General features: G+C 50.1%; 2 protein-coding genes across 9 annotated transcripts in view; one reads left to right on the forward strand and one right to left on the reverse strand.

Moving 5' to 3' along the window:
* ASIP (agouti signaling protein) overlaps positions 1 to 12,428 on the forward strand; it is a 69,652-nt gene that overhangs the window by 43,957 nt on the left and 13,267 nt on the right. The window lies entirely within an intron of this gene.
* Positions 7,444 to 12,428, reverse strand: part of AHCY (adenosylhomocysteinase) — a 50,094-nt gene continuing 45,109 nt past the window's right edge. For 3 of the 7 annotated variants that reach the window (XR_010154001.1, XM_063802432.1, XM_054674216.2), the window contains one exon: positions 7,444 to 12,189. The gene's annotated coding sequence lies outside the window, so the exon portion shown is untranslated. The remainder of the gene's footprint in view (positions 12,190 to 12,428) is intronic. The other 4 variants (XR_010154005.1, XR_010154003.1, XR_010154004.1 and 1 more) reach the window with 3 other exon arrangements.

A 12,428-nucleotide genomic window follows, 5' to 3' on the forward strand; every position in this document is an offset into this window, starting at 1 on the left:
GCAGTGAGCCAAGATCGCACCACTGCACTCCAGCCTGGTGACAGAGCAAGACTCCATCTAAAAAAAAAAAAATTGCCTCTGAAGGTATGTCTAGAATTCAAAGATATTTTAAGCTACTTGCAGCATTAGAATGAACTTATGACATCTCAATATTACAACTTTGGGGAAAAACATTCTACTGACTGTCTCAATTCTGGTTATATTAGCTAAAAACTAAAACCACTTTTAAGTTATAAAAATCCCATTACTTAGGCCACAGCTCATTTTCAGTCAAAAACATTATTATTCTTACCAGAGTTAGCTGGAAATCATTGTCTATTTTCAGAGGTCAGATTTATTCTCAGAGGGCAAATCCTCACCATAAAAGAAATATTCAGGTCAGGCACAATGGCTCACGCTTGTAATTCCAGCACTTTGGGAGGCCGAGGAGGCAGTGTCTCTTGAGCCCAGGAGTTTGAGACCAGCCTGGGCAACATTGTGAGACCTCACCTCTACTAAAAAAATAATTGGCCTGGCGTGGTGGCTCACACCTGTAGTCTCAGCTCCTTGGGAGGCTGATGTGGGAGGATTGCTTGAGCCCAGGAGGTCAAGGCTGCAGTGAGCTATGGTCTTGCCATTGCCTTCCAGCCTGGGTGACAGAGCAAGGCCCTATCTATAAAAACAGAAAGAAAGAAATATTCAGCAGAATATGTTGTAGCCTCTCTGAAGGGGATGCCACTCATTTGGAATAACAGCAAGTCAACGTTAGAAGAGAACTTAAAAATCTAATAATTCATCAGCCTGGGCAACATGGTAAAACCCCATCTCTACCAAAAATACAAAAAAAAAAAAAAAAATTAGCCAGGTGTGGTGGCACATGCCTGTAGTCCCAGCTACTAGGGAGGCTGAGGTGGGAGAATTGCTTGAACCCTGAAGGCAGAGGTTACAATGAGCTGAGATGGCACCACTGCACTCCAGCCTGGGTGACAGAGTGAGACCCTGTCTCGAAAAAAAAAAATCTAATAATGCAAATTTTTTCTCATACAGGTGAAGAAAAAGTTATCCATAGAGAGAAAGTAACTTGCCAGAAGTCACACAGGGAGCTAGTGGCAGGGCTGGGACCAGAACCCAGGTTTTTACATGCTGGTTCATTCTTTGACTCCCCAAACGCATTCCCATCCCCCGCCCCCAATCCCCTATCTCCTCGCCTCCACTGAGATATCCGATGCCCAGAGCCCTGGTTAGACAGCTGAAGGTGATGTCTATAAGCAGTCTCATTATTATATGACTTACTGCTGAAACTTTACTGAGTGTAATGTAGTGTTTCCCCTAATCCGCAAACTTCTTCATAACCACTGTGTCATATGATCAGTGTCAACTTTCTCAATCTTGTAACCACAGCTGGCTTCATGAGCATGCAGCTTGTGTAGCTGCACCAGGCCTCGTGCTTAAAGGGCCAATGGCTTGGTTTAATGCTCTCCTGTCACCATCTCTTAATTTTTTAACAAGGGGTCCTACATTTCATTTTTCACAGGGCCTGGCAAATTGTGCCTCAACTCTAACACTTCCCCCTCCTCCTTTTGTTAGTTACTTGTCTCTCTTCCCTGAAGCACTGAAAGCCATTTAAAGGTAGGGCATCCGTTATTCACATATGCAGAACATAAAGCAACTTGATTCAGTTTTTCAGGGCCAGAGAACCCATTATGGACCCAGAGAACCCATTATGGACCCAGAGAAAGCTACGGACCCTCTCCCCTGAAAAATCACATATGCACAGTGTTTCACAGACGATTTCAAGGTCAAGAATTCCCTCTTGCTCTATCATTTCCCTTTCTTCCCAAGTATATGCTTTTTTCCAAAAGCCTGATCAAAGGAAAGCCTGCCTTCATCTTAACTAACCTGAATGAGTCTGCTGAAGTCTGCAGTTGCTCCTCCGTGCTGGGGTCCAGCTGATACTTCTTGATCTGTGTTCACTGTCCTTCACAGGGATGAGCTTCACACAGAACCCCCAGGTCTCTGGCCATTGGTGCTTGGCAGGGCTGGTGGAAGCCACTATTATGACTAACTGAGCCCAGTCACCTCCCCTCCAATGCCAGCTTGCTGGCTACCCAGACACTCTGGCTGCCTTGACTAGTGCCACTAGCAAAGCCCAGGGCAGGCTGTCAGAGTTGTGCCTCATGAACACCTAGTATGGTCAGCAGCTGACACTGTTCACTGTCTTCAAGAAGACTACTTAAACAAACAAACAAAAAATACTAAAACAATGCTAAAATAAAAATTAAAAGGGGAGCCAGGTGCAGTGGTGCCCCTATAGTCCCAGCTACTTGAGTGGCTGAGGCAGGAGGATCACCTAAGGCCAGGGGTTTCAGGCCAGCCTGGGCAACACAGTGAGACCACATCTCAAAAAAATTAAAAAGGCCGAGCGCGGTGGCTCACGCCTGTAATCCCAGCACTTTGGGAGGCTGAGGCGGGCGGATCACCTGAGATCAGGAGTTTGAGACCAGCCTGGTCAACATGGTGAAATCCGATCTCTACTAAAAGTACAAAATTAGCCGGGCGTAGTGGTGCATGCCTGTAATCCCAGCTACTCAGGAGGCTGAGATGGGAGAATCGCTTGAACCCGGGAGGTGGAGGTGCCTTTGCCTCTTCTTCCATTCTCATCTCTCATTACACCTCTGTCTCAGTAGGTACTTAGCCATGCCACATGACTGGGAGACTGTAGTCCTTTCCTTTGCTGTGGGGAACAAGGCCTTATCCCTGAAGGATTAAGATACAATACTCTCCCCAGTGCTGTCGCTAAGGGGATGCCCTCAGTGCACACTCAGGACGCTGAGTGTACCCTACTCAGGGATGATCTCAACACTGTTGTCTCTTATATTCCCTCAAGCAGAGATCTTGCACATTAGCATACATGTGTGCACGCACGTCAACAAGACTCCTGGGTTACATCAACCAATTGCACTGGACCTGTACAAACCCTCATTGCTGTTACTACTCATGAGGAACACACTCACTGCTATTAATACAATTGCAGTGGGCTTGTACAAACTTTCCATGACTTTCCATGCCCTCTTTTCCACAACTTAGTCAGATTCAGTCACACTTATGCATTTGTAAATTCTTCAGCTCTTAAGGAAGCATAATAAGTGACCCTTATAAATCTTTCTCTGTGTAACTTTTTTTTTTTTTGAGACAGAGTCTCGCTCTGTCGCCCAGGCTGGAGTGCAGTGGCGTGATGTCGGCTCACTGCAACCTCCACCTCCCCGGTTCACACCATTCTCCTGCCTCAGCCTCCCAGGTAGCTGGGACTACAGGTGCCCGCCACCACGCCCGGCTGATTTTTTTTTGTATTTTTTAATAGAGACGGGGTTTTACCGTGTTAGCCAGGATGGTCTTGATCTCCTGACCTCGTGATCCATCCGCCTCGGCCTCCCAAAGTGCTGGGATTACAGGCATGAGCCACCGCGCCTGACCTTCTCTGTGTAACTATTTAAGCTGCCCAGTGGCACAATGACAGGGAGGCAAGAATTGGAAATGAGGAATTTGCTATGTTCTGAATGTTTATGCCCTCTCAGATTCAGATGTTGAAATCCTCACTGCCAAGGTGATAGTGTAAGGAGGTGGGGCCTTTTGGAGGTGACTAGGTCATGGTGGCAGAGCCCTCATGAATGAGACTAGTGCCTTTACAAAAGAGGCCCAAGGGAAAGCCCTTCCACCTTGTGAGATTAGAGAGATGATGGTTGTCTATGAAGAAATAGGCCCTCACTAGATATCGAATCTGCCTGCACATTGATCTTGGACTTCCCAGCCTCCAGAACCGTGAGAAATAAATTTCCATTGTTTAGAAACCACCCAGTCTATGATATTTTGTTATAGTCACCTAAACAGACTAAGACAGGATTCATAGAATTTAAGGATAGAAGGTAGATTCTTTCATTCATATAACAAATTTTTGTCAAGTTTCCACTCTGTGCCTCAGACTCTATAGTGAGTCATATAGTCCTATCCTCTTATGAAGGGGGCCTGCCCCTCCACACCTGTGGGTATTTCTCGTCAGGTGGGACGAGAGACTGAGAAAAGAAATAAGACACAGAGACAAAGTATAGAGAAAGAACAGTGGGCCCAGGAGACCGGCACTCAGTATACAGAGGACCCGCACTGGTGCCGGTCTCTGAGTTCCCTCAGTATTTATTGATTATTATTTTTACTATTTTAGTGAGGGGAGTGTAGCAGGGCAACAGGTGGGGAGAAGGTCAGCAGGGAAACATGTGAGCAAAGGAATTAGTATCATGAGTAAGTTCAAGGAAAGGTACTGTGCCTGGATGTGCACGTAGGCTAGATTTATGTTTTTCTTTACCCAAACATCTCAGTGTAGCAAAGAGTAACAGAGCAGTATTGTTGTCAGTATATTTCCCCTCTAGCCACAGGGCGGTTTTCTCCTATCTTAGAATAAAATGAATGGGAATGGTCGGCTGTACACTGAGACATTCCATTCCCAGGGAGGAGCAGGAGACAGATGCCTTCCTCTTATCTCAACTGCAAAGAGGCCTCCCTCTTTCACTACTCCCCCTCAGCACAGACCCTTTATGGGTGTCGGGTTGGGGGACGGTAAGGTTTTTCCTTTCCCACGAGGCCATATTTCAGGCTGTCTCAGTAGGGGGAAACCTTGGACAATACCCAGGCTTTCTTGGGCAGAGGTCCCTGCGGACATTGTGTCCAGTGCATTGTGTCCCTGGTTAATCGAGAATGGAGAATGGCGATGACTTTTACCAGGCATACTGCCTGCAAACATGTTAACAAGGCACATCCTGCACAGCCCTAAATCCATTAAACTTTGATTCAATACAGCACATGTTTCTGTGAGAACAGGGTTGGGACTAAAGTTACAGGTTAACAGCATCTCAAAGCAGAAACAATTTTTCTTAGTACAGATCAAAATGGAGTTTTTTATGTCTTCCTTTTCTACATAGACACAGTAACAACCTGATCTCTCTTTTTTTTTTTTTTTTAGATGAAGTCTCGCTCTGTTGCCCAGGCTGGAGTGCAGTGGCTCACTCAGCTCACTGCAAGCTCTGCCTCTTGGGTTCACACCATTCTCCTGCCTCAGCCTCCCGAGTAGCTGGGACTACAGGTGTCTGCCACCACGCCCGCCTAATTTTTTTGTATTTTTAGTAGAGACGGGGTTTCACCATGTTAGCCAGGATGGTCTTGATCTCCTGACCTCATGATCCGCCTGCCTCAGCCTCCCAAAGTGCTGGGATTACAGGCGTGAGCCACCGCGCCCAGCCTGATCTCTCTTTCTTTTCCCTACGCTCTTATTTTTATTTTATTTATTTATTTATTTTTTTTTTAGAGACAGAGTCTTGCTCCGTTGCCCAGGCCGGAGTGCAATGGCACAATCTCAGCTCACTGCAACCTCCGCCTCCCGGTTCAAGCGATTCTTCTGCTTCAGCCTCCCAAGTAGCTGGGATTATAGGCATGCACCACCAAGCCTGGCTAATTTTTGTATTTTTAGTAGAGACGGGTTTCACCATGTTGGCTACGCTGGTCTCAAACTCCTGGCCTCAAGTGATGCACCCACCTCAGCCTCCCAAAGTGCTGGGCTTATAGGCGTGAGTGCCGGGCCCTTAAAACTGAGAAAGCTGAGACCCAGGTGGACCTAGGGTCAGGCAGCCATTTAAATGACAGGTTCATCCAAGTGATCTGACTCGTGTGTCTGGATCCTTCTTTTTATCCACCATGCTGAAGAGAAACTCATCTTAAGTCCTAAATACAGATGATGAATTTAAAAGGAGAACTGTCATCAGAGATATCACACATCAAATAACAGTCTTCATCACTGCAGAGTGGAGAGACAGTTGAGAAACCCAGTTACACAGCTACTCATTGCTGTCAGCATTATTGTCCTGTTTTTTTGTTTTGTTTTGTTTCGTTGTTTTTTTTTTTTGAGACAGAGTCTTACTCTGTCACCCAGCCTGCAGTGCAGTGGCACAATCTTTGCTCACTGCAACCTCTGCCTCCTGGATTCAAGTGATGCTTCTACCTCAGCCTCCCAAGTAGTTGGGATTACAGGCATGCGCCACCACGCCCAGCTAATTTTTGTATTTTTAGTAGAGACGAGCTATCACCATGTTGGTCAGGCTGGTCTCGAACTCCTGACCTCAGGTGATCCACCTGCCTCGGCCTCCCAAAGTGCTGGGATTATAGGCGTGAGCCACAGGGCCTGGCCTAGCATTATTGTCCTGTATTAATAGCAGGGAGTGTGTTTCTCTAATGAGTAATAACAGCAACAAGGTCTGTACAGATCCAAAAACCTTTACCTGTAATTGCAAAATCCCAACAACCTGAAAAGTATAAGGTTTTGTTCCCCCTTTGGCAACTCATTTGGCAGCAAAATCTGAACTTACCTGAAGACATTTGGCAACAAAACCCGTCCCGAATTGATGTGAATCAATTCATAGTCTGTATTCATCCTGCCTATTATGAAGATCCATGCCTTTTTGCTAAAGAAGCATTAATATTTTCATTATAGGGTTCTCCCAGACCCATTATATGTGGTTTAACATAATATATGGATGATACTATTTTTCTAATGTTCACAAAGTTCTGAATTCTAAAAAACATCTGACCCCAAGAATCCTAATACAACTAAACATTATGGACCTGTATTACATTTAGAATATACATATCCCTCCAGAATTGAGGTAAGGAATACTGGTCTTTAACTCTCTCCCTATTATACCCAAATAAGATTTACTCCACTGAGACTTTACCAATCCAAGACTCAGTCCAATTGTATGGTTCTACCAGGAGAACTGTTTTGCCGGGGGTTGGTCTGTTTGTCTTAAACTAACCCCCAGGATTCACTTGTCCTGAGTTAGGCTGGGGATTTGACCTGGTGAGATCTCTTGCCTACCCATTGTGCAGTGACTAGTGTTTACATTAGGCTTGTGGCTGCTCTGATGGTGAACTGAGCTTGTACCTACATTATGAAGTGTTCAGAGCAAGTGATCATTGTGGACTTTGGCCAGTCCACGGACATCCAGTCCCATGGATATTGGCCTCTGGTCATGAGCTGTCCCACTACCCCTTGGATTTGTGAATATTGAACTGGACTGTTGACTCAGCCCCCTCGTTCTCAATCCTGTTCCTGGGTCTAAGTTAATCTTCCCCAAACTCCTGCCACCTTTTTCTTTCTTCCTTTCTTTTCTTTTTTGGTATGATCACAGCTCACTGGAGCCTCAACCTCCCAGGTTCAAGCAATCCTCCCTCCCACCTCACCCTCCCAAGAGGCTGGGACCACAGGTGTGTACTATCACACATGTGGGCGGCAAGCCACGCAGGTGCCAAGGCAAGAGACCGAGGGCACAAGCTGCTCCAGTATAATAAAGAAAATATATAGAATAAGAATAGTTACACTAGAAATAGATTATAGATGTGATTATATATGAATATCATTAATCATTAGTTTGTAGCATTACTCTTTATTCCAATATTATAATAATCTTTGTTCTACAATTATAACCTAGGAAAAACCAGGCCATACAGAGATAGGAGCTGAAGGGACACGGTGAGAAAGTGACCAGAAGACAAGAGTGTGAGCCCTCTGTTACGCCCGGACAGGGCCACTAGAGGGCTTCCTGGCCTAGCAGTAATGCCAGCACCTGGGAAGGCACCCATTACCTAGTGGACCTTGGTCTAGTGGTAGCATCAGTGCCGGGGAAGGCACCGGTTACTTAGCAGACCGAGAAAGGGAGTCTCCCTTTCCCAGGGGGAGTTAGAGAAGACTGCTCCACCACCTCTTGTGGAAGGCCTGACATCAGTCAGGCCCACCCGCAGCCTCCGGAGGCCTGACCATCTCCCTGTGATGCTGTGCTTCAGCGGTCACGCTCCCGGTCCGCTTTCATGTTCCACCCCGTACACGTGGCTCCGCCTTCTAGAGAGTGGTAGCAGAATTAGTAAAAGTACTAAAGTCTTTGAAATGCATAGAAGAAATAATGGCATAAGCTGTCCTCTCTCTCCGCCTCGGCTGCCAAACAGGGAAGGGCCTCCTGTCTGGTGGACACGTGACTTGTGTAACCTTATCTATCACTGGAGATGGCTCACACTCCTTACCCTGCCCCCTTGTCTTGTATCCAATAAATAACAGCACAGCCAGGCATTCGGGGCCATTACTGGTCTCTGTGCCTTGGTGGTAGTGGTCCCCCGGACCCAGCTGTATTTTATTCTGTCTCTTTGTCTTGTGTCTTTATTTCTACGATCTCTCGTCTCCACACGAGGAGAAAAAACCCACAGACCCAGTAGGGCTGGACCCTATAACACCCGGCTAATTTTTTAAAAATTTTTTGTAGAGATGAGGTCTCTCTATGTTGCCAGGCTGGTCTCAAATTCCTAAGATCAAGGAATCCTCCCCCTGTGGCTTCCTCCAGTGCTGGGATTATAGGCGTGAGCCACCATGCCTGGCCTCTTTTTCTAACTCAGATTTTCCGGCCACTCTCACTTCTTTGTAGAAATTCCCATTACAGTTTTTGGCCCATGAGTATATTATTTATGGTAAGGAAAACCCAAAGACACAAAATAACTACACGTACCGCCTCCTAATTTATAACATGCCTCTTGTAACTTGCCTTAATCGAGCTCATTTGTTTTTGTTTTTGAGATAGAGTCTCACTCTGTTGCCCAGGCTGGGTAACAGTGCAGTGGTACAATCACAGCTCACTGTAGCCTCAACTTCCTGGGGTCAGGTGATTCTCCCACCTCAGCCACCCGAGTAGCTGGGAACACAGTCTTGTGCCGCCACTCCCTGCTAAGAGCCTTTTGTTAATCAGAGCTTCCCACCACATTCCACCACATCTCCATCCTTTACTTTCCTTGTTTTTTTTTTTTTTTTTCCAAGGCAGAAGAATTTTTCTTAGTACAGAACAAAATGAAAAGTCTCCCATGTCTACCTCTTTCTACACAGACACGGCAACCATCCGATTTCTCAATCTTTTCCCCACCTTTCCCCCCTTTCTATTCCACAAAACCGCCATTGTCTTCATGGCCCGTTCTCAATGAGCTGTTGGGTACGCCTCCCAGATGGGGTGGTGGCCGGGCAGAGGAGCTCCTCACTTCCCAGTAGGGGCGGCCGGGCAGAAGCGCCCCTCACCTCCCGGACGGGGCGGCTGGCCGGGTGGGGGGCTGACCCCCCCCACCTCCCTCCCGGACGGGGCGGCTGACCGGGCGGGGCGCTGACCCCCCACCTCCCTCCTGGACAGGGCGGCTGGCCGGGTAGAGGGGCTCCTCACTTCCCAGTAGGGGCGGCCAGGCAGAGGCGCCCCTCACTTCCCCGACGGGGCAGCTGGCCGGGCAGGAGGCTGACCCCCCCACCTCCCTCCCGGACGGGGCGGCTGGCCGGGCAGAGGGGCTCCTCACTTCCCGGTAGGGGCGGCCGGGCAGAGGCGCCCCTCACCTCCCGGACAGGGCGGCTGGCCGGGCGGGGGGCTGACCCCCCCACCTCCCTCCCGGACGGGGCGGCTGGCCGGGCGGGGGGCTGACCCCCCAACCTCCCTCCCGGACGGGGCGGCTGGCCGGGCGGGGGGCTGACCCCCCCCACCTCCCTCCCGGACGGGGCGGCTGGCCGGGCAGAGGGGCTCCTCACTTCCCGGTAGGGGCGGCTGGGCAGAGGCGCCCCTCACCTCCCAGACAGGGCGGCTGGCCGGGCGGGGGGCTGATCCCCCCACCTCCCTCCCGGACGGGGCGGCTGGCCAGGTGGGGGGCTGACCCCCCCACCTCCCTCCCGGACAGGGTGGCTGGCCGGGCGGGGGGCTGACCCCCCCACCTCCCTCCCGGACGGGGCGGCTGGCCGGACGGGGGGGCTGATCCCCCCACCTCCCTCCCGGACGGGGCAGCTGGCCGGGCAGAGGGGCTCCTCACTTCCCGGTAGGGGCGGCCGGGCAGAGGTGCCCCTCACCTCCCGGACGGGGCGGCTGGCCAGGCGGGGGGCTGACCCCCCCACCTCCCTCCCAGACGGAGCGGCTGGCCGGGCAGAGGGGCTCCTCATTTCCCAGTAGGGGCGGCCGGGCAGAGGCGCCCCTCACCTCCCGGACAGGGCGGCTGGCCGGGCGGGGGGCTGATCCCCCCACCTCCCTCCCGGACGGGGCGGGTGGCCGGGCGGGGGGCTGACCCCCCCACCTCCCTCCCAGACGGAGCGGCTGGCCGGGCAGAGGGGCTCCTCATTTCCCAGTAGGGGCAGCTGGGCAGAGGCACCCCTCACCTCCCGGACAGGGCGGCTGGCCGGCGGGGGGCTGATCCCCCCACCTCCCTCCCGGACGGGGCGGCTGGCCGGGCGGGGGGCTGACCCCCCCACCTCCCTCCCGGACGAGGAGAGAGGACGCTCCTCACTTCTCAGACGGGGTGGCTGCCGGGCGGAGGGGCTCCTCACTTCTCAGATGGGGCGGTTGCCAGGCAGAGGGTCTCCTCACTTCTCAGACGGGGCGGCCGGGCAGAGACACTCCTCACATCCCGGACGGGGCTGCAGGGCAGAGGTGCTCCCCACATCTCAGACGATGGGCGGCCGGGCAGAGACACTCCTCACTTCCCAGATGTGATGGCGGCCGGGAAGAGGCACTCCTCACTTCCTAGATGGGATGGCGGCCGGGCAGAGATGCTCCTCACTTTCCAGACTGGGCAGCCAGGCAGAGGGGCTCCTCACATCCCAGACGATGGGCGGTCAGGCGGAGACGCTCCTCACTTCTCAGATGGGGTGGCGGCCGGGCAGAGGCTGCAATCTTGGCACTTAGGGAGGCCAAGGCAGGTGGCTGGGAGGTGGTTGTATCGAGCGAAGATCACGCCACTGCACTCCAGCCTAGGCGCCATTGAGCACTGAGTTAACGAGACTCCGTCTGCAATCCCGGCACCTCGGGAGGCCGAGGCTGGCAGATCACTCGCGGTTAGGAGCTGGAGACCAGCCGGGCCGACACATCGAAACCCCATCTCCACCAAAAAAATACGAAAACCAGTCAGGCGTGGCGGCACGCGCCTGCAATCGCAGGCACTCGGCAGGCTGAGGCAGGAGAATCCGGCAGGGAGGTTGCAGTGAGCTGAGATGGCAGCAGTACCGTCCAGCTTCGGCTCGGCATCAGAGGGAGACCGTGGAAAGAGAGGGAGAGGGAGACCGTGGGGAGGGGGAGAGGGAGAGGGAGAGGGAGAGGGAGAGGGAGAGGGAGAGGGGGTTCTATTTCTTAACTTGGGTAGTGGCTACTACTTTCCTTGTTTTTTAAAGTTGAATTTCTTTCTTTCTTTTTCTTTCTTTCTCTCTTTTTTTTGTTTTTTTTTTTTGTTTTTTTTTTGTTTTTTGAGACAGTTTCCCTCTTTCACCCAGGCTGGAGTGAAGTGATACGATCTCAGCTCACTGCAACTTCCTCCCCCTGGGTTCAGGCGATTCTCCTGCCTCAGCCTCCTGAGTAGGTGGATTTATAGGCACCTACTCAGGAGGCCACCACCTGGTTAATTTTTGTATTTTTAGTAGAAACGGGGTTTCGCCATGTTGGCCAGGTCGAACTCCTGACCCCAGGTGATCCATTCGCTTCAGCCTCCCAAAGTGCTGGGATTATAGGCGTGAGCAGCCGGCCCAGCCGGGTTGAATTTATTTCTAATTTGCCTTCCTAATTAATGCCCATTAAAGCTAGATGCTGTTATTTGAAAAATGGTCTTTTTAGCAACAATCAGAAGCTAAAAATTAAAAACAATATTGCTTTTGGAAGAGATCAATGATACAGAATAAAAATTTTAAATATATATTTAATTTTATGTAACTAAAATATTATCTAGTTTACAAATATTTCATATTTCTATTCCAAATGTTACTATATTGAATCTTTATGAATTCTAGACAGCATGATATAATAATAAGTTTCAAAACATTATGATAACTATTCATGATGTAATTTTTCCTCTGCCTCCACAATCCAAGTTTACCAGTCCTAGCTCTTGTCTCATTAGGACCCAGTCCTGTACTAAAACAAATCTGAAGTCTGATAAATTAATGAGAAATATTATTGGCACATTAGCCTTTTAATAAAGGTCATCAATATCTTTACCTGAAGAAATAGTTGGACTGGGTGCGGTGGCTCACATCTGTAACCCCAGCACTTTGGGAAGCCAAGGCGGGCAGATCACTTGAGGTCAGGAGTTTGAGATCAGCTTGGCCAACATGTTGAAACCTTGTCTCTACAAAAAATACAAAAATTAGCTGGGCGTGGTGGCAAGCACCTGTAGTCCCAGCTACTCGGGAGGCTGAGGCAGGAGAATTGCTTGAATCTGGGAGGCAGAGGTTGCAGTAAGCCAAGATCACACCACTGCACTCCATCCTGGGCAACAGAGTGAGATTCCATCTTAAAAAAAAAAAAGAGAGAAAGAAAGAAAAGAAATAGTTAAGTGCTCTATCGGTTAATAGATATTGATGGAGC

The sequence above is a fragment of the Pan troglodytes genome, chromosome 21 (genome assembly GCF_028858775.2).
Source record: "Pan troglodytes isolate AG18354 chromosome 21, NHGRI_mPanTro3-v2.0_pri, whole genome shotgun sequence".
NCBI lineage: Eukaryota > Metazoa > Chordata > Mammalia > Primates > Hominidae > Pan > Pan troglodytes.